Source organism: Schistocerca gregaria, chromosome X, assembly GCF_023897955.1.
Source record: "Schistocerca gregaria isolate iqSchGreg1 chromosome X, iqSchGreg1.2, whole genome shotgun sequence".
Taxonomy (NCBI): domain Eukaryota; kingdom Metazoa; phylum Arthropoda; class Insecta; order Orthoptera; family Acrididae; genus Schistocerca; species Schistocerca gregaria.
In genome coordinates, this window is record NC_064931.1 from 767,609,248 (window position 1) to 767,636,165 (window position 26,918).

The 26,918-nt window shown below is 43.2% G+C and overlaps 1 protein-coding gene across 2 annotated transcripts in view; it reads left to right on the plus strand.

Annotated features, from left to right (window-relative positions):
• The window catches only part of LOC126298405 (MAM domain-containing glycosylphosphatidylinositol anchor protein 1-like), a 1,040,893-nt gene that overhangs the window by 291,013 nt on the left and 722,962 nt on the right, over positions 1–26,918 (plus strand). The gene's annotated exons all lie outside the window — the stretch shown is intronic.

The window sequence follows — 26,918 nt, forward strand, 5'->3', positions numbered from 1 at the left end:
TCCGGGGTTCTCAACAACATCTTTTGCTAACGTATGACGGTAGACGTTTCTGAAGTATTCACGCATCGAACGTTCTATAGATAGACCAGTATCTACTAAGTTTTGCCTGCCTTCTTTGAACCCATAATTCAGAAGTCTCCATTTCCCCAACACTTTCCTATTTTTGTTATTAATTCACGGTGGGTCTTTTCAGTCTTTAGTCCATTTACGCACCGCATACTTATGCAGAGCACGATTTAAAATCCGTTGAAACTTTCTGCGTAATTCGTCTAAGTCCATAATATTGGCACTACATAATGTCAACTCCTTGTTATTTGCAACTAAATTATGTCAAGTCTCTGTCTAAGTAGGATGCTAAGAACAGCTTATCTTCACTTTCCAGCATGGAATCTCTCCGAGCCTTCTTGATGGATTTATTAACTTCATCTCTATGATTATCTCATGATCACTAATCTCTGTCTCCATGCTAACAATGTTGATAAGGCCACCCTGTTTTTAGCAACAAGTCCCAAAGTATTACCGTTTAGTGCAGGTTGTCGAGATAGCAGCTGCAGACAATTTTCGGAAAACGTGTTCAAAACTACTTCAGAAGACTGTCTGTCAGTGCCACCTGCAACGTCCCATACTATACTCTGTAAGTTAAGGTCGCTCCTACTAATACTGCAAGCTCAAGGTATTTTCACGCTATTGAAGTTACACTTTCTTGAACCATCGAAAAGCCGTCATGGCGGAATCGTGTGGCCAGTAAAAGCATTCCATAATTGATTTGAGTTCACTTAGGCCTGAAAGTCACCAACACATTACTTCAAAGCTAGACTCAACCACGATAGATACCATACTTTTTTCGACTGCAGTGAACATTTTCCCTGTTCTGGTGTTTTATCTGTCTTCGTGATATACATTCTGTTTCTGCTTCGGTCTTAAATCAGCCCTCGGTTCCGAGAATAACTTCCCTGGAAGGCAGTAAATTCAGGAACTTAGTTATGAATACTTCGGCAATTTACTGTTAAAATTTTTACATTCAAAGTGACTCTACTTTTATGCATTCTGACATCACTCGCTGCGTATTGAGTGGCGAGCTTTCAACAGAGACCTCAAACAACCCCCTAGCCCAAAAAAACATGTGGACTCCACAAGTACACTGCTACACCAGTAGTTGTTTCTTTTGTGTAGAGTACCAGTGAAGCATCAAGGGTAATCCTACAATTCTCAACCCGGTCACGCAGGTCAAGAAATCTGAAGCAAAGACCGTCACAGAATCGACGGAGACTTTGTCTGAGTCCCTCCACTCAGCTCCAAACCAAAGGACAACGCTCCACTCTGCTTGCACTCCGTGTAAAAGGCCACCAGGCTTCACCACTGCCGGCCGCGGTGGCCGAGCGGTTCTAGGAGCTTCAATCTGGAACCGCGTGGCTGCTTCTGTCGCAGGTTCAAATCCTGCGTCGGGCATGGATGAGTGTGATGTCCTTAGGTTAGTTAGGTTTAAGTAGTTCTAAGTTCTAGCGGACTGATGACCTCAGATGTTAAGTCCCATAGTGCTCAGAGCCATTTGAACCATCTGAATCTGCACCACTTCCGCCAGTCGCCCCAACGAGTGAACGAGTTGACAATAGCCTCAAAAACCAAGAGACTACCTCACCGGAGGCGACGTGAACCGCAGTTTGCAGACGACTGTACCGTGCACGTTAGACAGCTGCTAGCAGGGCCTCCGTCACTTCTTGGATGAGGCTCCTCGTGAGATATACCGAGCGCACTTTGAGCTTCTTTCTCGACCTGGACGCTACCTAAGGCGCTCCCTAATGCGCCTAACATTGCAGCCCCCGACAACTACCGAAGCCCGTGTGCCTCCTCGAACGCTGCTGGAGGAGCTGCCATCTGTTCACTCCCACCAGACAGCGAGTCTCCGCATTGAGTCTCCGCCTCGAGTGATGCGATCGCTTTACAACCCGCCACTCACCCTCCGATGAGGTGGATCCCCCTCATCGCTTACGCTGCAAGTTGCGTCTAAAACATAACGTGTCAACGAAACCAATGACACCTAAGGTGGTCCATGCGACGCGCCAGACTGTGGGCCGCCATTACACCACGAGGAAGTGGCCTTATACGTCAGCTGACCATGCCCTAAAGCGTATTCATCTGTTGGTGTACTACGGCAAGCTTCTTCTGCGTCCTCAAATAGTATGCACACATCCTACCTATCCATCTATCCCATCTATCGTATCTACCTATCTGATTTAAGAATCTCTACAAAGTGTGTGTGTGTGTGTGTGTGTGTGTGTGTGTGTGTGTGTGTGTGTGTGTGTTCCACATCTTCTCCTAAACCACTGGACCGATTTCAGTCAAATCATTTACTGTCTGGAAAGAATGACTCTGATGGTAAGAGCGACTCACCTATCAAAGGGGTTGGGGTGGGGCTGAAGAAACAGTGTAACTCAGCACTTTCAAATACCCATACTTTAGTCGTCCGTTATTTGAGAATGAGAGCGCTTCGTCACTAGCAACAAACTTTACACATAATTTCAAACCTTTAAGAATGTTTTTCTCGCTGACAGCCTTCACAAAATCATGAAAGGAAAATGAATTTTTCGCTTACTTTTTACTTGGTTCAAATGGCTCTGAGTACTATAAGACTTAACTGCTGAGGTCATCAGTCCCATAGAACTTAGAACTACTTAAACCTAATTAACCTAAGGACATCACACACATCTACTTTTTACTGTTCAAGCAGCAAAACTGCAGCATGAGGAATGACAGTTTAATTTATTACTTCTTTACCACTAACTATATTCGCCACACAGTTTGCAGACACTATGCACGTATAACACTGAATTTGTCAGAAAACGTGCATCTTTGTACGACACTTAGTTCAGGAGATACAACGTCATAAACACTGAATAGGTGAAAAACTACCAACTCACGCAAGACGTTCAAATTTATTACGTCGTTGCTACTAACTCTATTTTTTCGGAGACAGTATCCACGTTTGCCGCTGAATGTACCTACAGAAATACAAAATTGTACGACACGTAGTTCAAAAGATTTGACGCCAAACACTGAGATGTGAGGAAAAATTGCCGCATGTCCATGGCATTTTGATTCATTACTTCTTTACTACTAACTCTGTTGACAACACATTTCACAGATGGTAGGAAAGTATACCACTGGATGTACCTGCAAAAGTATATCATTGTACAGCGCATAGTTCAACAGATTTGACGTTATAAATATTAAACTGCAGAGCGAAATTCATTAGACATTTAGGTGAAACACGTGTACAAATACGGGTGAAATATGTTAAATACGTGTGAAATATATATGACATGTACATATGCCAGCAAAACCAAGGGTAAAAACTCATCCTAAACCTCTGGACCGAGGTCAGTCAACTTTGATATACAGAGAGGTCCATTGATCGTGACCAGGCCAAATATCTCACGAAATAAGCGTGAAACGAAAAAACTACAAAGAACGAAACTTGTCTAGCTTGAAGGGGGAAACCATATGGCGCTATGGTTGGCCCGCTAGATGGCACTGCCATAGATCAAACGGAATGAACTGCGTTTTTTTTAAAAGGAACCTCCATTTTTATTACATATTCTTGTAGTACGTAAAGAAATATGAATGTTTTAGTTGGACCGCTTTTTCCGCTTTATGATAGATGGCGCTGTAATAGTCACAGACATATGGCTCATTATTTTAGACGAACAGTTGGTAACAGGTAGGTTTTTAAAATTAAAATACACAACGTAGGTGCGTTTGAACATTTTATTTCGGTTGTTCCAGTGTAACACATGTACGTTTGTGAACTTATCATTTCCGAGAACGCCTGCCGTTACAGCGTGAGTACCTGTAAATACCACATTATTGCAATAAATGCTCAAAAGGATGTCCGTCAACCACAATGGATTTGGCAATACGTGTAACGACATTCCTCTCAACAACGAGTAGTTCGCCTTCCGTAATGTTCGCACATACATTGACAATGCGATGACGCATGTTGTCAGGCGTTGTCGGTGGATCACGATAGCAAATATCCTTCAAATTTCCCCACAAAAGATATGAGGGGACGTCAGATCCGGTGAACGTGCGGGCCACCTGTCATGAAATATGCTATTAAATACCGCTTCAACAGCACGCGAGCTATGTGCCGGACATCCATCATGTTGGAAGTACATCGCGATTCTGTCATGCAGTGAAACATCTTGTAGTAACATCGGTAGAACATTACGTAGGAAATCAGCATACATTGCACCATTTAGATTGCCATCGATAAAATGGGGGCCAATTATCCTTCCTCAGATAATGCCGCACCATACATTAACCCGCCAAGGTCGCTGATGTTCCACTTGTCGCAGCATAGTGGATTTTCCGTTGCCCAGTACTGCGCGCGAGAATCGGGAATCTCAAAAACGTCAGTGTTGAGAATGCTACAGCATCATCGATTGCACCCGTACCATATTTCTATGCACCAGGTATTACATGGTGACGACTTTGAACGTAGTGTACAATTCTGCCACTAGACCCAAGAGAAATTACGGGACGATGACAGATTTTTTGCACGCGTTCTATTTAGCGACGAAGCTTCATTCACCAACAGCTCCAACGTAAACCGGCATAATGAGCACTACTGGGCAACGGAAAATCCACGATGGCTGCGACAAGTGGGACATCAGCGACCTTGGGGGTTTAATTTATGGTGCGGCATTATGGGAGGAAGGATAATTGGCCCCCATTTTATCGATGGCAATCTAAATGGTGCAATGTATTGCTGATTTGTCTCCTACTGATTTGCGGATTAGCCGTGACAGCAGCTAAAACACCTACTTGGGCATCATCATTTGTTGCAGGTCGTGATGACGTTTCACATGTGGCTGAAGACTTCCTGTTTCCTTAAAGTAACTATCCGGCGAACGGTCTGGACACTTGGATGATGTCGTCCAGGGTACCGAGCAGCATACATAGCACACGCCCGTTGGGCATTTTTATCACAATAGCCATACATCAACACGATATCGACCTTTCCCGCAATTGGTAAACGGTCCATTTTAACAAGGGTAATGTATCACGAAGCAAATACCGTCCGCTCTGACGGAATGTTACGTAATACCACGTACTTATACGTTTGTGACTATTACAGCACCATCTGTCACAAAGGGAAAAGAGTGGTCCAACTAAAACATTCATATTTCTTTACGTACTAAACGAACATGTAATAAAAAATGTGAGTTCCTATTTTAAAAAAACGCAGTTGATATCCGTTTGACCTATAGCGGTGCCATCTAGCGGGCCAACCATAGCGCCATCTGGTTTCCCCCTTCAAGCTAGACGAGTTTCGTTCTTTGTAGTTTTTTCGGTTTGATGCTTATTTCGTGAGATATTTGGCCCGGTCACTATCAATGGACCACCCTGTATATACACTCCTGGAAATTGAAATAAGAACACCGTCAATTCATTGTCCCAGGAAGGGGAAACTTTATTGACACATTCCTGGGGTCAGATACATCACATGATCACACTGACAGAACCACAGGCACATAGACACAGGCAACAGAGCATGCACAATGTCGGCACTAGTACAGTGTATATCCACCTTTCGCAGCAATGCAGGCTGCTATTCTCCCATGGAGACGATCGTAGAGATGCTGGATGTAGTCCTGTGGAACGACTTGCCATGCCATTTCCACCTGGCGCCTCAGTTGGACCAGCGTTCGTGCTGGACGTGCAGACCGCGTGAGACGACGCTTCATCTAGTCCCAAACATGCTCAATGGGGGACAGATCCGGAGATCTTGCTGGCCAGGGTAGTTGACTTACACCTTCTAGAGCACGTTGGGTGGCACGGGATACATGCGGACGTGCATTGTCCTGTTAGAACAGCAAGTTCCATGGCCGGTCTAGGAATGGTAGAACGATGGGTTCGATGACGGTTTGGATGTACCGTGCACTATTCAGTGTCCCCTCGACGATCACCAGAGGTGTACGGCCAGTGTAGGAGATCGCTCCCCACACCATGATGCCGGGTGTTGGCCCTGTGTGCCTCGGTCCTATGCAGTCCTGATTGTGGCGCTCACCTGCACGGCGCCAAACACGCATACGACCATCATTGGCACCAAGGCAGAAGCGACTCTCATCGCTGAAGGCGCCATGTCTCCATTCGTCCCTCCATTCACGCCTGTCGCGACACCACTGGAAGCGGGCTGCACGATGTTGGGACGTAAGCGGAAGACGGCCTAACGGTGTGCGGGACCGTAGCCCAGCTTCATGGAGACGGTTGCGAATGGTCCTCGCCGACACCCCAGGAGCAACAGTGTCCCTAATTTGCTGGGAAGTGGCGGTGCGGTCCCCTACGGCACTGCGTAGGATCCTACGGTCTTGGCGTGCATCCGTTCGTCGCTGCGGTCCGGTCCCAGGTAGACGGGCACGTGCACCTTCCGCCGACCACTGGCGACAACATCGATGTACTGTGGAGACCTGACGCCCCACGTGTTGAGCAATTCGGCGGTACGTCCACCCGGCCTCCCGCATGCCCACTATACGCCCTCGCTCAAAGTCCGTCAACTGCACATACGGTTCACGTCCACGCTGTCGCGGCATGCTACCAGTGTTAAAGACTGCGATGGAGCTCCGTATGCCACGGCAAACTGGCTGACACTGACGACGGCGGTGCACAAATGCTGCGCAGCTAGCGCCATTCGACGGCCAACACCGCGGTTCCTGGTGTGTCCGCTGTGCCGTGCGTGTGATCATTGCTTGTACAGCCCTCCCGCAGTGTCCGGAGCAAGTATGGTGGGTCTGACACACCGGTGTCAATGTGTTCTTTTTTCCATTTCCAGGAGTGTATTAGTTACAACCTGGAAAGAAATACTGTAGGGGAAAGAACCACCAGCTTACTACTGGGGTGAATGGAATAACGTGGAGAGAGAAGGGAGGACGATGAAATGAAGAGACAGCGAGAGGGAAGGAAGATATCGGCACAGATAGGAAGAGGAGATGCAATGTAGATAGGGGAGAGGGAAGTGCATAGAGACAGGAGAGAGGAGGAGATGGACAGAGAAAGAGAAGAGGAAGACATACAGAGACAGGGGGAGGAAGAAACAGCCAGTGAGCTGGGGGAGCAGGAGATGAACAGACAAATGGGGCGGAGGATATTGACAAAGAGAGAGAGACTAGGAGACAGAATAAGATATGTAAGGAGGAGACTGATAGAGGAGGAAGGCGCAGATGGACAGAGAAGGTGTGGGAGGTGAAGATGGAGAGGGAGTCGGGCAGGAAATGGACAGAGAATGGGTGATGGCGGAGGTGGACAGAGAGGTGGGGTCGTGGAGACAGACAGAAAGCGAGGGAAGGAGGAGGTGGACTAATAGAAGACTGGAATAAATACATACACGGGCAACGCCGGGTACTCACCTAGTTAACTATAATAGTAAACAAAGAAAGCTAAATATTCGATTTTCTGAAACTTCCAGGCAGATTAAAACTGTGTACTGAACCGAGACTCGGTCTCGGGACATTTGCCTTTCGCGGGCAAGTGCTCAATCAAATAACCTACCAAAGCAAGTGATTGGGTAGCTCAGTTGGTAGAGCACTTTCCCGCGAAAGGCAGAGGCCCCGAGTCCGGGTCTCGGTCCAGCACACAGTTGTAGTCTTCCAGGAAACATCATATCTGCCCACACTCCAGTGCAGAGTGAAAATTTCATTCTCAATGCAATTTAGTGCTCTCCTGGTGTGTCACAGGCAGCAGTTGTACCCTGATATCTCATGGTGCGCAACATTGCTTGGATTCTTCCAAAGAGGAAATGTATATGATAAATTTAGACACACTCTACAAAAAAAGCTACATGGTACGATAGTTAGGAACTGCGGACGGACATTCTAGCTCCCTGGAATGAATTATCTAATGAGGTATCTAGGCGAATGTACGAATCATAGAATGGGTACGGGACAGTTGTTCAAAGACAAAGTGATTGTCTCTGCTTGCAGGCAATAACACATTTTCGATGCACACTGTAATAAATATCGCATACTGATTGCTGAAATATTAACCGTTTCGCCGGCCGGGGTGGTCGAGTCGTTCTAGGCGCTACAGTCTGGAACGGCGCGTCCGCTACGGTTGCAGGTTCGAATCCTGCCTCAGGCATGGATGTTTTTGATGTCCTTAGGTTAGTTAGGTTTAAGTAGTTCTATGTTCTAGGGGACTGATGACCACAGAAGTTAAGCCCCATAGTGCTCAGAGCCATTTGAACCATTAGCCGTTTCGCTATACTAGTACCCTCTCCCTACATCCTATATTTCAGGATTTAAGAACAGACCATCTAGCTGTAGCATTTTTGTTTTCCTGAGTATAAAATAACCTGTCTACGAAGCTGAGATCGCTAACGCATGTCAGTGATGTGGTTCAGGACCTGGAGCTATCTAGTTCGAATCCCTCTCCTTGAACAAATTTTCGCTACCAGAGTACGGGTACTTAAATACTGTTCCTCGGCACGAGACAGTCTACTTTAAATTTATTCGCAGCATATCATGGAGTAAGAGCATGTTACGTTGTTAGTAGTACATGCGTCAGACAGAGATATTAAGCATTGTTACTATATGTGAGCAGACTATGTGCCTTTCACCCTGTACTTTACTTCCACGCACGTACTTGCCCATAACTACGTAATCAGTTTACGGCGTGTTATTACAACCACTCATGTGACAGAGATGCAAGTTCCACATACAACGCTGAGAAGAGTGAGGTACCATACGTTCAGTGTAGACCCTTGAGACGGGTGACAGCGTTAGTGATTGAATGTCTGACTCGTCAAGCATTTCTGACTTTTTCCCTCTGAAGGGATGATATGGTGAGCTCAGAAAACATGTGGGTTTCATTACTTTCCGAGTCAGCAAATAATAAACCATCAACGCGTGTGTAGTCGTCGTTGTCATTGCGATGAATAAGTTCAGGAAAGCGCTGAAGCGAAGGTGTGCTAGCGTGAAACCGACTGTGAGGCACATCTCGGCTCACTGTGTGGGCGTAGCCGCGGGGATGAGGGAGACCTGTCGGCGACGAGCCGCGTCCCTTTTCTGCGAAAGCAGCCAGCGTCGGACGCTTAAAAATGGATCGATGTTCAGAGAACGGCAGCGCTCTCAGCAAGCGAGTGAGGCATTGCGCTAATGATTCCCCTTTTTCGAACAAAAGCCAGTTGCTAGGCCACTGAAGCGACGAGACCACATTTAGCAGAGTGCTAAATGACGATGCGAAATGTGTGTAAATCTCTACGGAGCGACTATTCAGCACCTGCCTTTCGTTCCACCTCCGTTTCACTCGCCCAGACAACAACTAACAAGCTTGCCTCGGTTTGTAAAGGCAATCTTCTGGCTCTCAGCATTCGTGCTCATTGCTGAATAAATGCTGAATGTTAGGAGGAAAAAAGTGAGACTGCGAATTCTGGTTACAACGTTAGTTACAGTTCGACCCATTTCTCTCGTGGGAGAACAGTAGTTCGATGAGGGATTTTCTCATTTTACTTATCGTAGAGGTAACCTGAAGGCAGTTTAATCATTCGTTATCCACATTTCGACGTGTCTACGCTCCACCTCATATTGATGCGTCTGTGATTTGCTGGTAGCGGATCAGGATTGCGGGAGCTTCATGTAAAGTTTCTATAAGTAGAGTGGTCTCTTCCAGCTTAGCTCTATGGGGTTAGAGCTACTGAAAAGGATTCAGACCAGAGATCTCGCTATATAAAGGAAATATGTCATTAAGTAGAAAGGAAGTGACTTATTTCAAGCTATCGAGGTGGTTAGAAAATGAGAAAACAGAGAAAGGTGTCGCTACCCTGTGGGACTAGGTGAGGCGAAAATCTGCGTCCCACCCTGAGGGCAGAGCAGCGCAAAAACGACGTCGGAGTTGGCACCTAAACGGAATCTCTATTGCCGGTAAAGCTCTCGTTTATATACGCTACTGTGACGTTACCACTACCTCTCGGGAAACTCCTATTAATCTGTATGCCTTCCACTCTTTATCCAGTAAGGTAGTCTGTAGATGTGGAAGCTTTGATTCTTATCACATGCTACGCAGCTCTGGTTTCTTCGGATCCGTTATCTGTGAAACAACCCTGTATGTGAAAGCTTTCCGAGCCTCCGAAAGACATTAACATATCCAGCGGCATCTTCCACCGCTATGTTACACTATCACAGCTCTCGGTAGCACAATTACACCTTCATCCGTACACTAGCGCAATTTATTCGCATCAATATGACCCAACTAACAAGAACATGGTCCACTCGACAGAGATATGGCTTAGCCACAAATTCCTTTTACATCGGCCGGCTCCTGAGACAAATCTGACAACCAGTAAGAATTACGCTTTGTGTGGACTTTTTGATCTTCGTTTTATGATCACTTTACGCCTACTTGACAAGGTCACCGAATGCTCCACGCAATGTATTCCGATCACGCAGAACACTATAACCACCAAACTAATAGCACGCTGGTTTATCAACAGCACATAACTAGCAGTAATTTATCGTGGCTTGGATTTTAAAGGTCCATGTTGTTTAGTTGGAGGTAGTGTACACGGCAAACGTGCTGCGACGTTTGCGCCACAACAGAAATTTCTTTTTTCTCACATTTACATTCGGGAAATAGATTTGCACCTAAGAGTGGAGTTTTCAAAAGAGCTTTTCCAAGGGATATTCAGATTTAATCTTGCACAAGGAGTGTACGGAGAAGATTGTGGCTTTCCGAGCCCTGTGGTAGGTGCTGTTGACAAAGAAGGAAGGAAGAGGAATGTTAGAGGTTCGCTACCCATCGACAGCGCGGTCATTAGAGACGGAGCACAAGCTCTAATTACGATATGATAGGGAATGAAATCAGCCGTGCCCTTTCCAAAGGAACCATCCCGGCATTTGCCTCGAGCGATTTTGGGGAATCACAAAAAACCCGTTGACAAAGAAACTGAAAGTGGGTGATTTTGCATCCAGCGAAAAATTCGACCCTAATAGACAGAATGTATAGCCATAGATGGAAGAATCCTACCTAGGACCTGTTTTTGTTAACGGTATTTATGCCATTTAGGTAATTTCTTTAGGAAAGGTCTAAAATTACTATGAACTCAAACCACACAGGATGCCCCAAACGTTTAGGTTCAAAATTATATAGATATGTGGGACGATTCTGAAGTAGACACTCTGATATAAGGAATCAATTGTTGAAAATGATTATATAAGGGAACAAATACTGGAGTTCAGTGCCAGGTGGTTAGCTGGAATGATTAGTGCATGTGAGATTCGTGCTTGTACAATGCTTGCATACAGCTCTGATGGCACTACCTTACAAAACAACATACAGTCGTCTGTGGTGGATCCACGGTGATGTTAACCAATGTATACGGTTCATTACTGGTTGCATGCTACACATGCATTTAATGCATAGTGTAGAAAGATATATTGGCCTGAAAGCTGAACAAATGCAGGGGTAAAAGTTTCGGAACATGTGTAATCCTAATAGTAAGAAATTTTTCGCTCTGAATAGAAACTTACTAAAAGGTTGTTCAGGATGTAAGTAATCGACAAATAACTGTCACAACTGGAGGAGATGGTCAAGGGTCATGTGACTGAAGATTAGCATTCGTCAACGTCCTCGTGAAATACACAGGGTAGACAGAATTGGTAGCAGCTGTTACACCCCCACCACAAAAAAAGAAAGTGCAAGGAATGGGTCCAAATTATTTTGATCCAAGAGTTCAGTCCTGCCAATGGATTATCAAGAGCAATAATTCAGTGATGAACTCCTACATAGGATACTGTTGATGGAGGAAGCTTTTATTTGACGTTAATGATGTGCCCCACTACCGAAATAACCATGCCTGGAGTGATAAAAATCCATTCGTCACGCTCATCTCAGGTTAACAACAACGATTCTCTATCAGTTACCAGCTGGAGTTGTACAATATCAATTAACAGTACCTCATTTGCTGCCATTACGTTTGAACTTTCATCTTTAGCTAGCGTTCACTAGAGATCTTCTGTCACATTTGTTGGAGAACGCGCCACGTATTCTAAAAAAAAAAGGGTTCAATTGACTCTAAGCACTTTGGGACTTAACATCTGAGGTCATCAGTCCCCTAAACTTCGAACTACTTAAACCTAACTAACCTAAGGACACCGCACACATCTATGCCCGAGGCAGGATTCGAACCTGCGACCGTAGCAGCAGCGCGGCTCCGGACTGAGGCACCTAGAACCACTCTTCTACAGCTGCCGGCACCTTATTCTCGAGGAGGGGATATGGTTTCAGCATGGTGATACATTATGCTAACTCAACAGTAACGTTCATATGTACCTGACCAACCATATACCATAAGTCCTGGATTGGAATGGGAGGTCTTCTCTCTCCACCAGAGCGTTCGCTTTTTCATTCTCATGGATTTGGTCGTTGGGTTATGAAACGTCTGCAGAAACTGAGAAGGAACTTATTGGTAACGTCCTGGCTGCCTTTCTCAATATACAACAGACAACAGTGCTATCTCAAAGATTTCACCCTAATTTCATGTGCCGTTGCCAACCATCCATTAATACCGGCGATCGTCACTTTGAACAGATTAAGTTTCTATATACTTCGCTTGGTTGCTATTATATGTACGCTGTTCATTTTCATTAGTGCCTCATCTAAAACTAGAAGAGTGTCCCAATTTGAAACCGATAATACAGAATAAAAATTATTTTAAAATACGGTGATTTGTCTGAAATTCACCGACCAAATCATATATTTGTAAATCACAGCATTTATAAGATTTCGATGTTTGAAGGTTAACGGATCTAAAGATCACAGAAATGTAAATTATAGCCTTCGTCGCTGACGAATAGTAGGCAGCATGATTTTTCAGCACATGCAAGTAGAGACACTATGGAGAGAGGAGGAGTTGCCATATATCTTAAAATTTATCATAGTTTGGGTTCTAAACTAAAAAAAAATGTGTAGACCTACAAATAGAAGCTTGTGCATGTGAGCTTAAACTAAATAATAGTAGAATACTTTTATAATTGTAGCTGTGTATAGGTCCCCATAGGAAATTTTCAGTTATTTTTGAAAATCTTTGTGTTTAGAAACTAAAAGATTTTCTGTAGAGCTACATATACAAGAATGTGCGTGTGAGCTTAAAGTAAATAACAGTAGAATACTCTTAGAATTGTAGCTGTATATAGGTCGCATTGGGAAATTTTCAGTTGTTTTTGAAAAATTTGAAGTCTTTGTTGGGCTGTATGTCAGACAGAGAGAAGCAAATTATTGTTTGTGGGAATCTCAGACTAGATTTTCTGAAAGAGTCCGATAGAAAGATTGACCTTGAAGTATCACTTGGTTTTTTTCAATTTGACATCAGTTATTGATTTTCATACTCGGGTGGTACAGGAAAGCAGCATTCTCTGTTAAGAATAACCTGTCTGATCATGACGCACAGCTGGTTACACTATATGACATGGCTCAACACAGTAATGCAAAACCGTAATCCAAACTATCGCGTTTAATTAACGATTTAACAATTGCAAAGAAAGCTTGAAACAGTTATACTGGGGTGCGATGTACAGGGAACCTGATGCTAATTAAATATGCAACATATTTCATGATACCTTTGTGAATATATTTGAAAACAGTTTCCCTAAGAAAACAGTGAAACATAATTGTAAGAAACCATATAAAAAGCCATGGCCTGCAACATGAATGAAAATATCTTATAAACAGGAAATAAAAATGTATCTTGTAGCTAGAAGGAGCAATGTTCCAAAAACAGTCAAACATTATAAAAAATACTGCACTGTATTAAGAAAAGTTATTGAAAAGCTCAGAGATATGTGCATGATGTCTGAGATTAGCACCTCTGACAGTAAAATTAAGACAATTTGGAATATTGTTAAAAAGGAAATAGGGCAGCTGAGAGCACAGGAAGATTGCATTTCTATCAAACTCAATGGAAAGTTTGTTAGTAAGAATTCCGAAATAGAAAATATTTTTAATAATCATTTTTATGTGTTGTAGAGAAAATAGCATCCAGCTATTCATTACAAAATGCGAGGCTGTAGACAGAAGAGGAAATACGTATGCAATTTGACAAAATTAAAATTCAACCTACCTTTCCAACTGAAATTAGAAAAATAATAAATTCATGGCGTTTCCGACAGAGTACTAAAAGCTTGTTCCCAACAGGTAAGTAGAATTCTCAGTCACATATGTACTAGTTCACTGAAACAGGACGTTTTTCCAGATAGACTTAAATATGCTATTGTTAAACCATTGCATAAAATACAGGATAGGTCTGATGCTAACAACTGGCGCCTAATATCACTTCTGACAGCTTTATCAAAATTCTTGAAAAAGTAGTATAGTCAAGCTTCATATATTTGTAAAAATCAAGTATTAAAAAACGTCGATTTGGTTTCCTGAAAAGATTTTCAACAGAAAATGTTGTATATGCTTTCACTAATCAAATATTAAATGCTCTGAATAACTGAACGTGACCCATTGCAATATATTGTGATCTCTCAAAGGCTTCTGATTGTGTGAATCATGAAAGTCCTCTAGATAAGCTTAAGTACTGTGATATGAGTAGGACAGTGCACAGATGGTTTAATTCGTATTTAACTGGAAGAAAACAGATGATTGAAATTAACAGTACTGATAGTCTTCAAAAAATCAGGAGAGTCCTCTAACTGGGAAGGTATCAAGAACGGTGTCCCACAGGTTCAGTCTTGGTTACCTTATTGTTCTTAATATATGTTAATGACTTGCCACTCTATATTCATGAAGATGCAAAGCTAGTTCTTTTTGTTGATGGTACATGTATAGTAATAACACCCAACAAAGAAGAATTAGCAGAGGAAACTCTAAATAATGACTTTCATAAAATCATAAAGTGGTTATCTGCAAGTGGACTCTCACTAAATTTTGAAAAAACATAGTATATACAATTCCCTACAGTAAATGCAAAATACCAGTGGTATATATATAGACTTCGCACACAAGTCTGCTGTCGAGGCATAATATGCAAAATTTCTGGGTGTGTGAACTGATGAGAAATTGAATTGGAGGAAACACATTGATGATCTGCTGAAACGGTTACGTTCAACAACTTATGCTATAAGGGTTACTGCAAAAATTGGTGATAAACATATAATTAAATTAGCGTACCACACCTACTTTCATTCTTTGCTTCCATATGGCATCATATTTGGGGTAATTCATCATTAAGAGAAGAAGCATTCATTGCACAAAAGGATGTAATTAGAATAATACGTGTAGCCCACACAAGATCACATTGCACAAATTTATTTAAGGACCTCGGGCTATTCACATTACCTTCGCAATACATATATTCACTTACGAAACTTGTTATTAATGACCCAACCCAATTCAAAACTAATAGCGAAGTGCATAGCTACGACACTAAAAGACAGAATGATCTTCACTATTCTAGGTTAAACCTGACTTTGGCAAAGAAAGGGGTGAATTACGCACCCACATAATTCTTTGGTCATTTGCGGAATAGCATTAAAAGTCTGCCAGATAGCCAAACAACATCTAAAAACAAATGAAAAGACTTTCTGTACGACAACCCCTTCTACTCATAGATGAATCTCTTCTTTTTTCCTGTCAAAATCGAGCTTGTAAGCCACCTCTAATGCTGTCGATGGGTCGTTGAACTTCAGTCTTCCTCCTTATTCGTAGTGTAAAATGACACATTTATTATGCGAGTGGAAGAATGTGTACTGGTAAAGTGTTGTACGTTTATTGTTTGGCAAGAACTTATCACATTATAATGTAATAGACCAGCCCATGTACAGCACAGAAATCATTTGTGAGAAATTCATTTGTACCTGACAAGTCCATAAATAACTCATATCTTAACGTCACATAGCTTCAAGCACGAGTACGTACGCAAAGACATACACATGCACTCACAGTCTCGCTTGCACAGATTATGGTTTAAAGTCACGTCCGCAAAGAGCCAATTACAAAGGGAGAATAAGCACGGATTCGGGAGCGATAGGAAAGGAAATCGGCCGCGCCCTTCGAAAGGAACGATACCGGCATTTGCCGTAAGCGATTAACGAAACTCATAGAAAAACTGAATCTGGCTGACCGGGCGAGGATTTGAATCGCCTTCGTCTCGAACATGACTCAACCGTGTGGGCCACATCACTCGTGACATCACCTGAATATTCCTCCATTGCCATTACTTCAGGAAGTACATGTGTTTCCAGTCGCACTGAGTTGTTCAATTTTGGAACACTTACTATGTACGAGTATAATGACTTTTCTGGAGACTAGAAATCTACTCTGTAGGAATCAGCATGGGTTTCGAAAAAGACGATCGTGTGAAACCCAGCTCACGCTGTTCGTCCACGATACTCAGAGGCCTATAGACACGAGTTCCCAGGTAGATGTCGTGTTTCTTGTCTTCCGCAAGGCGTTTGATACAATTCCCCACAGTCGTTTAATGTACAAAGTAAGAGAATGTGGACTATCAGACCAACTGTGTGATTGGATTGCAGAGTTCCTAGATAACAGAACGCAGCATGTCATTCTCAATTGAGGGAAGTTGTCCGAAGTAAGAGTGATTTCCGGTGTGCCGCAGGGGAGTGCCGTAGGACCATTGCTATTCACAATATATATAAATGACCTTGTGGATAACATTGGAAGTTCACTGAGGCTTTTTGTAGATGATGCTGTAGTATATCGAGAGGTTGTAACAATGGAAAATTGTACTGAAATGCAGGAGGATCTGCAACGAATTGACGCATGGTGCTGGGAATGTCAATTTAATCTCAATGTATACAAGTGTAATGTGCTGGGAATACATAGAAAGACAGTTCCCTTATCATTTAGCTACAAAATAGCAAGTCAGCAACTGGAAGCATTTAATTCAATAAATTATCTGGGAGTAGGCATTAGGAGTGATTTAAAATGGAATTACCATAAAAAATTAATCATCGGTAAAGCAGATACCAGACTGAGATTCATTGGAAGAAGCCTAAGGAAATGCACTCCGAAAACAAAGGAAGTAGGTTACAGTACACTTGTTCGCCCACTGCTTGAATACTGCTCACCAGAGTGGGAACCGTACCAGATAGGGTTGATAAAAGAGATGGAGAAGATCCAACGGAGAGCAGCGAGCTTCGTTACTGGATCATTTAGTAATCGTGAAAGCGTTACGGAGCTGATAGATAAACTCCTGTCGAAGACTGCAAGAGAGACGCTCAGTAGCTCGGTAAGGGCTTTTGTTGAAGTTTCGAGAATATTCCTTCACCGAGGAGTCAAGCACTATATTGCTCCCTTCTACGTATATCTCGCGAAGAGACCATGAGGATAAAATCAGAGAGATTAGAGCCTACGCAGAGGAATACCGACAATCTTTCTTTCCACGAACAATACGAGACTGGAATAGAAGGGAGAACCGATAGAGGTACTCAAGGTACCCTCCACCACACACCGTCAGGTGGCTTGCGGAGTATGGATGTAGATGTAAATTTAGAGACAGAACAATGCTTGAAGAATTTCTTATAGACTATCTGATCAAAAGTATCCGGACGCCCCTACGTAATTCGAAATTAACCACTAAATATGGTTGGCTGTTGGTGATGTAATTGTTAAGTGGAAATGCGAAATACGTTCCACAACTGAAGCAAGAACAAGCGGACCTCATGTACTAACACACAGGGTCTGTAGAAGATGATAAAAAAATCGCATGATATCTTCGGAAGTAATAACTTGTGTGTTCTGAAGCGTTCTCAACAGTCTAGCTGGCAGAAAAAATGTGAGTAGAGAGTTAAGAAGAATGAGGTACACAGGTCAAGCAGCCACATATTTCTATAGTCAGTGGTAAGTGAAGCTTGAGGTGGCGTAAAGAGCGACGCCACTGGACAGTGTGTGAAAGGAAACGAGTGATTTGGAGCGAAAAATCACACTGTACCCTGTGGAAATCCGATGGAAGGGTTTGGGTCTGGTGGATGCCTGGATGACATTACCTGCCATCGTGTGTAGTGCAAACACTGAAGCACTAAGAAGGTAGTGTTATGGTATAGAGGTGATTTTCGTGGTTAGGATTTGGTCTCCGGTCCCCAGCACTCAAGAAAACGATAAATGCGGAAGGATATTAACCCATTTACATCACTGTGTACTGTTTACATTAGAGAAAAAACTCGGAGACGATGGTTCCTTGAACCAGTATGACAATTCACCTTGTCATAAAGCAGCATCTGTCAGTTCTTTATGGAGAATAAAATTCCTGAAATGGACTGACTGGCCCAAGGCCTGACCTGAACCCACTGGAATACCTTTTGGATGAGTTAAACGTTTACTTCTATCCACACTCTAGGATCACTATCTTCTCTGGTCTCAGCTGTTGAGAAAAAATGGGCTATCATTGTTCGACAGACATTGAGACGCATAGTTGAAAGTACGCCCAGCAGAGATCAAACCATCATAAATGTGAAGGGTGGACACAACTCACATAAGGATCCACTAATAAGTGCCTAGATACTCTTATCAAATAATGTACCTAGCCTCATCAAAGATGTATTCCTTTTAGTTGCATGACACAGATGAAATAAATAACATATTAATATTCAGATCTACGTATGTGGCAATAGGCAAGCTCTTACCTTGCTATCACAGTTCACAGCATATATGGTTCACGAGACTTTGTGTGGGAGATAAAAATCTGTTATATACACTCCTGGAAATGGAAAAAAGAACACATTGACACCGGTGTGTCAGACCCACCATACTTGCTCCGGACACTGCGAGAGGGCTGTACAAGCAATGATCACACGCACGGCACAGCGGACACACCAGGAACCGCGGTGTTGGCCGTCGAATGGCGCTAGCTGCGCAGTATTTGTGCACCGCCGCCGTCAGTGTCAGCCAGTTTGCCGTGGCATACGGAGCTCCATCGCAGTCTATAACACTGGTAGCATGCCGCGACAGCGTGGACGTGAACCGTATGTGCAGTTGACGGACTTTGAGCGAGGGCGTCTAGTGGGCATGCGGGAGACCGGGTGGACGTACCGCCGAATTGGTCAACACGTGGGGCGTCAGGTCTCCACAGTACATCGATGTTGTCGCCAGTGGTCGGCGGAAGGTGCACGTACCCGTCCACCTGGGACCGGACCGCAGCGACGCACGGATGCACGCCAAGACCATAGGATCCTACGCAGTGCCGTAGGGGACCGCACCGCCACTTCCCACAAATTAGGGACACTGTTGCTCCTGGGGTATCGGCGAGGACCATTCGCAACCGTCTCCATGAAGCTGGGCTACGGTCCCGCACACCGTTAGGCCGTCTTCAGCTCACGCCCCAACATCGTGCAGCCAGCCTCCAGTGGTGTCGCGACAGGCGTGAATGGAGGGACGAATGGAGACGTGTTGTCTTCAGAGATGAGAGTCGCTTCTGCCTTGGTGCCAATGATGGTCGTATGCGTGTTTGGCGCCGTGCAGGTGAGCGCCACAATCAGGACTGCATACGACCGAGGCACACAGGGCCAACACCCGGCATCATGTTGTGGGGAGCGATCTCCTACACTAGCCGTACACCTCTGGTGATCGTCGAGGGGACACTGAATAGTGCACGGTACATCCAAACCGTCATCGAACCCATCGTTCTACCATTCCTAGACCGGCAAAGGAACTTGCTGTTCCAACAGGACAATGCACGTCCGCATATATCCTGTGCCACCCAACGTGCTCTAGAAGGTGTAAGTCAACTACCCTAGCCAGCAAGATCTCCGGATCTGTCCCCCATTGAGCATGTTTGGGACTGGATGAAGCGTCGTCTCACGCGGTCTGCACGTCCAGCACGAACGCTGGTCCAACTGAGGCGCCAGGTGGAAATGGCATGGCAAGCCGTTCCACAGGACTACATCCAGCACCTCTACGATCGTCTCCATGGGAGAACAGCAGCCTGCATTGCTGCGGAAGGTAGATATACAGTGTAGTAGTGCCGACATTGTGCATGCTCTGTTGCCTGTGTCTATGTGCCTGTGGTTCTGTCAGTGTAATCATGTGATGTATGTGACCCCAGGAATGTGTCAATAAAGTTTCCCCTTCCTGAGACAATGAATTCACGGTGTTCTTATTTCAATTTCCAGGAGTGTATATATACCAGGTCGTATGTGTAGGATCTCCTCTCAAAACCTTCAATCAATTTCAACCGAATTCGGCACAGAAGTATCATAGTTCCAATAGAGCAGAGGTATGGGCAAAATTTGTGTTTATTCCGACCCCTGGCATATGGGCTGCCCTGTACAACAGATATGTTCTGTGGAAACAGCATCAGCCTGTCAACCAAGCCGGATAGCCTATGTGTCAAGGGGCAAGACTTGGTTTTTCTGTCCTTGACATGTAGGCTGCCCTGCATGACAAGCATGTTCTGTTGGAGTAGAATCACAAAAAAACGGCAATGAGCACTATGAGAGTTAACTTGTGAGGTCATCAGTCCCCTAGAACTTAGAACTACTTAAACGTAACAAACCTAAGGACATCACACACATCCATGCCCGAGGCAGGATTCGAAACTGCGACTGTAGCGGTCGCAAGGTTCCAGACTGTAGCGCCTAGAACCACTCGGCAGTAGAATCTCAGTTGTAATTTAAGCAGACCCAAGCAAACATATGGTTTTTTATTCAAAACCGTCAAAACCCCAATAAAACCCAACTATTTTTAATTATCAAAAATTAATTAACATACAAAATGTTACACAGTTAGCCTTACGCAAATTAAAATGAGCTATTATATATAATGAAGACTATTTACTGTCACAAGCCTTTGTTTTATTAATATTGCGTTTTACCTTTCCTTGCAATATAAAAAAATGGAAAATCATAATAACCATGAAATAAAATTTGCTACTCTTTGGAAGCACGGAGAAATTTTAAATCCTCAATAATTTAGTACGTCTTTTCTCTCATAAATTATTTCTTAAATTTAACCAAAAAAATTGTATGTAGAGGAGATTCTCTCAATGCACGCAGTGATTGTAGGAAAAGAAAAGAGGCACTAATAAATTAGTTGTAGGAATGGGTTAGAATTTTGTGTAAATTAATCATAGGATTTTAAACTGAACTATTTAATGATCAATATAAAAAGAATCCAAGTAACCTCAATAACACCTATAAAAATGCAATTTTACCCATTGGATTGTTTTTTAAAAAAGGAACAGGTTGTTCTCAACACTGCCTAATATTAGCCTGCTTTATCGACCTGCTTTACATGGCGACTTGTACATCAGGGTAAAATAAAAGCCCCTCACGTAAAGCCTACCCTCATGACAGGCATGTCGTGGGTGTTGTATTGGCCTGCATTGTTGCAGGGTCTACACATACCGATGAGCATGACTGAGGACAGAATGGTTAGAGTAATAGGTAAAAGAAATGGAGAGAGGTAGGTGAGAAGGGGTAGATGCATGAGGCAGATCAAATGGCAGAGGGGTAATGGGTAGGTGGAAAAGGAAGAGGGGAAGCGGAAATGGAAACAGAGAGTGGGAGAGCGTCAGATGGATGGAGGAGGAAGATATGATCATAAAGAGCGGGTGAAGGAAACGGACAAAGGCACGGGAGGACGAGATGAAAAGATAGAGAGTGTGGGAAGGAGGGGGTAGAAAGATAGAGGCGGGGGTTGAGGTGGACAGAGACATGGTAGAAGAGGTGTACACAGTGGGGAGGGGGGTGGTGGGGGGTGGGGGGGGGGGGGGGGGAAGGGAGTGTGTTCAGTATATGCGTCGAATGCATACTGGGACTAAGCTGTGGGGAAAAGACTAGGTTCGAATCCTACCTCGGGCATGGATGTGTGTGATGTCCTTAGGTTAGTTAGGTTTAAGTAGTTCTAAGTTCTAGGGGACTGATGACCTCAGAAGTTAAGTCCCATAGTGCTCAGAGTCATTTGAACCATTTTTTTTGAAAAAGGCTAGTAATAAATAAAATTAAAAGACTAGTATTGTACTTAGCTACGTTTCTGCACCATGACTGAGTAGAAAAGTAGCCTCCCGTTATTGTGTTGCTGACGGGAAACTTAAGTCGCCAGATGGTGTTAGTGGACAGAACTGTCACTCGTCAATCAACGTTCCAAGATTCAGGCACCTTGGAACGTCTAAAACAAATTAAATTGTGTTGAAACTTTTATTAATTAATTTCATGTGCTCGCTTACTTAGTGCAGGAAAGTTGAATACATCTATATCTATACCGTGCGAGTAAATGTTTTATAACAGACCGAACTGGATGCTGAATTATACGTTATGACGACAGGGCTGTCACCTCTCATTTGCAAATTAACTCTGCTGCATGGTAATTCGCACACTCCATTTTCAACGTTATAGATCGTCTTGCCGACATTGTGACTGTGAATACTTGCTCCCACTTACTGCAAAATCGTGACGCTATGCATAGAACGGCCGGGCCGCTCTTCTGTTTGCGGAATGAAGCCTCCGTGGTCAGTACCTTCCACGTCGGACGGCGTGACCCTTTACGGAGTATTAGGAGACATAATCCCAGAGGAAGCCGAGGGCGCTGCAGAACGTGCGATCTGGGAAGTAACCGGGCTTAGAGTTGGCGGGCACGTGTCACCGCCCAAGAGTTTACAGGGGCGCCCGGCGCGCGCGCCGGCGCCGCCTCTTCCGCGTGTAAATACCAATCTAGGTCACTTCCTCTACTGCTGCTCTGCTAGACAAAAGGAGAAAAACTACACTAGCACGAGGCGCTCTATGAGAGAGCTTCCACAAACCACTAACAGCACTAGCGACAAACTAATTACGTTTCAGACCACTTACCTGCCGACTAATCAGGATTGTATGTTTTGATGATGCTGTGACACAAACTTTGCACTAAGTCAACGTATTACTATATGGGCCAGTATTTTTTATTCTATCTTTTGTAGCAATGTAATGATGAAAGCACCCTCTTTACTTTTAAAATGATCGGCCAATCGTATACGGAATTACAATTCAAATAAATTTGTGTTCATCCGAAGGATATTAAAACAAAGTTAGAAATCAAGTTTTAAGGACATTAGCGACTTACAGCAGTCCGCAAGATTAGCCCTAACCGAGCTATTTCGTTCACGGAAGGTTTAAAAATCTTTTCCCTGCTTTGCGCAACCATAGCGAAATCTTTCAACGGGCGGTTATAGTGCTTCTGTAATGTTAATCAACAACGTAACACTGGATTTACTTAATTTTTCAGCTCTTCCAGGAGCTTCTCGACAGAATAGACTTAGTGAGCCATGATGAAACTCTTCAGTTTAGACTTAAAAGTGTTTAGGCTACTGCTAAGAGTTTTGAGTTCTTGTGGTAGCTTATTAAAATGGATGTAGCAGAATACTGCACTCCTTTCTGCACAAAAGTCAAGGAAGTGGATTCCACGTGAAGATTTGATTTCTGCCTAGTATTAACTGAGTCAAAGCTGCTAACTCTTGGGCATAGGCCAATATTGCTAACAATAAACTACATTAAAGAAAATATATACTGTGAGGGCAATGTCAGAATTCCCAGACTATTGAATAGGTGTCGACAAGAGGTTCTCGAACTTGCACCACAAATAGCTCGAACAGCCCGTTTTTCCGCCAAAAATACCGTTTTTGAATCAGAAGAGTTACCCCGACAAATAATACCATATGACATAACCGTATGAAAATATGCGAAGTAGACTACTCTTCGTGTTGAAGTATCACTTATTTCAGATACTGTTCTAATGGTAAATAAAGCAGCAATTAGTTTCTGAACAAGATTCTGAACATGGGCTTTCCACAACAGCTTACTGTCTATCCGAACGCCTAGGAACTTGAACTGTTCCGTCTCGCTTATAATATGCCCATTCCGTCTGATCAAAATATCGGTTCTTGTTGAATTATGATTTAGAAACTGTAAAAACTAAGTCTTACTGTGATTTAGCGTCAAATTATTTTCCACAAGCCACGAACTTATTTCATGAGCAACATTATTTGATACTGTTTCAATATTACACACAAGATCCTTCACTACCAAGCTGGTGTCATCAGCAAACAGAAATATTTTTGAATCACCTGTAATACTAGAAAGCATATCATTTATATAAATAAGAACCAGCAGTGGCCCCAGCACCGACCCTTCGGGAACGCCCCACTTAACAGTGCCGCATAGGGACTGAACATCACTATCACTCTCAATATTGTGAAGAATTGCCTTCTGCTTTCTGTTCTTAAAGTAAGAGGCGAACCAATTGTAAGATACTCCCCTTACTCCACAATGGTACAACTTGTGCAGTAATATTTTGTGGTCAACACAGTCAAAAGCCTTCGTTAAATCAAAGAAAACACCTAGCGTTCGCAACCTTTTATTTAATCCGTCCAAAACGTCACAGAGAAAAGAGAATATAGCATTTTCAGTTCTTAAACCATTTCTAAAACCGAACTGTACATTTGGCAGCAAATTATGTGAGTTTAACTCCCCGTCGACGACGATGTCATTAGACACAGAGCACAATTTCGCAGTTAGGGGAAGAATAGGTACGGTATAGGCAGGGTCCTTTCAAGAGTAACCATTCCGGCATTGGCCGTAATCTGGATGATCGGATGGAGATTTGAAACACTGTCGTCTCGAATTCGAGTCCAGTGCCTTACCACTGCGCCACAGCGCTTTGTTGCATTTCATTCAAAGATGTCTTTTTTATGTTTGTAAGAATATTTTTGTTTAACAAAGTGGACGGTGCCATGGAACGCTATGGTTTTACGTAAACATTCCATGAAAATCCTGAAAGAAATAGTGTACCTGTTGGATATTATTTGACTTCAGTCACCTCTTTCTAATAACTATATTCTTCGCGTATAATATTTCTTCAAAGCATTGTATTCTACATATTTCTTTGGCTATCTAGAACTCTCGATTCAGTCTTTATTGCGGTAAGAGGTCTTGCATTAGTCATAACGCAGCTACAATTCGAGACACTCCATACATTTAAAACTCCCTTTTCCACAGCTTAACGAATACATTACGTCTATTATCGAATGCCCCAACACAAAAACATAATTGGCTTCTCCCTGCATATACGAGGGCTAAAAAGTAATGCCCCAGAATTTTGTATTGTGTTATCAATGTAAGCTGAGGTATTACATTACTCGGTGGATTCCCCGCTTCGCTGATGCAAGATGCAATAGTCTGCCGCTAGAAGGTGTATAACATGGTGGTGTGTAACGCAACTGTGTCGCTGCGCGAAGAGCAGCGTGCTGTAATCGCGTTTCGAACCGCAGAAAACTTGCAACCCACTGAAATCCATAGAGGAACGAAAGCTCTGTACGTTGATGGCTGTATCGACATCTGTACTGCAACAATCCGACACCTTGGGTTCACTGTTATCGGTCATCCTCCATACAATCCCTATTTGATCGCATCCCATTTTCATCAGTTTCCAAAACTTAAAGGACAGCTTAGAGGGTTTAACTTTGATACTGACGAAGCAGTACAAGCAGAGGTGAGGTTGTGGCTTCGTCAAGAATGTCAAACACTCTACAGTGACGGTATCGACGAATTGGTCTCTCGTTGGGAGAAATGTGTCCCGCGCCAGCGTGGCTATGTTAGGAAATAAATATGTAGACATGAAGAATAAAGATATAGAATGCTAAAATTAGTTTTATTTAAAAAGCGTTTAGAGCTTTTACAAATAAATTCGGTGGCATTACTTTTCAGCACGTCATCTTATGATCTCAGGTTCGCTGTAAATCTCCTTTGTGGCTGATCTACAGTGTCTACGTTTCTCTTAGAAATTTCTGCAGTTTTATGAACTTCACCTACACAGGATAAGACCAGCATCTTTACTATAGCTACACAATAAGTCCAAATCTTTCTCCATCTCCACTGCTACCGTGTGTTTCCGTTTCTCTCGTTTGACAGGAGTGCTATATGATAAAAAGCAAGGTTAATGCAACGTCAGTAGGAATTAAATTAGTGTAATACCTATATATTCAGGTTATTATATGTAACTGTTGTTTCACTGGTATGTTAACTGTAAAGAGAAATTTCAAGGAGGTCTCGTTGGGTGTAAGAGAGTGTCTAAATATCCTGATCCAGCCAGGTAAAATAAATGCAACTTCACTAGCATAGTGGTATTATCGCATTTAACTTTACACATACTCATATGAGAAGAACAGCTTGTCAGGGTCATGTGTAAAGCGTAATAAAAAGTGATAGTATCACATTCTTATGTATCGTCAGTTCTTGCATCTAATTTTCCACCTGTGTGAAAGGAGCATTTAACAAATGCAGAACGGAAGAAGCAAGACTGAACACCGTTTACTATACATAATTTCGGTGATTTTTCCAGAAAATATATGAATCAAATTCATGGAAACAAATTGTTTTCATATTTTAAAACGGACATGGCTACTATGATATTATTCTGCATTCATTCTGTTTCCGGTGGGTGTAGCCGTATCATCTGACAATCATTTGAACATACAATGTATTTGTTGTGACTGTGTCCTTCCTTCTATTTACATTCCACAACCTACGCTATCTCTGCGTGCGAGTACGTACGAGCGCCAGCTTGTATGCCTGTCTCCGCGCGTGAATCTACATCCATTGTGTATTTCCCTTTGTGGTTCGTTCCTGTAGGGAACAAATAAGGCTTTTTGTTCAGCAGTGTGGTACTCTTGTTTACGATATAGCACGCCAATCACCAACACGTTCGTTCACACCACAAGACAAAGCAGCTAAGTATCGATAGGGCCACAACGAACGTTCTGACCGAACAGGCAGATAAGAAGAGAATGTGATCGTAGAGATCTTTGATACCTGTAGCTTTCCGAGGACATTCATTAGCTTTTCGTTTCTGCAACATGCCAGAAATCCCAGGCGTCCATCTCCGAGTCCTATCACTAACGATGATTAACAGAAAAAATATATACCGTCTGATTTTGGTTC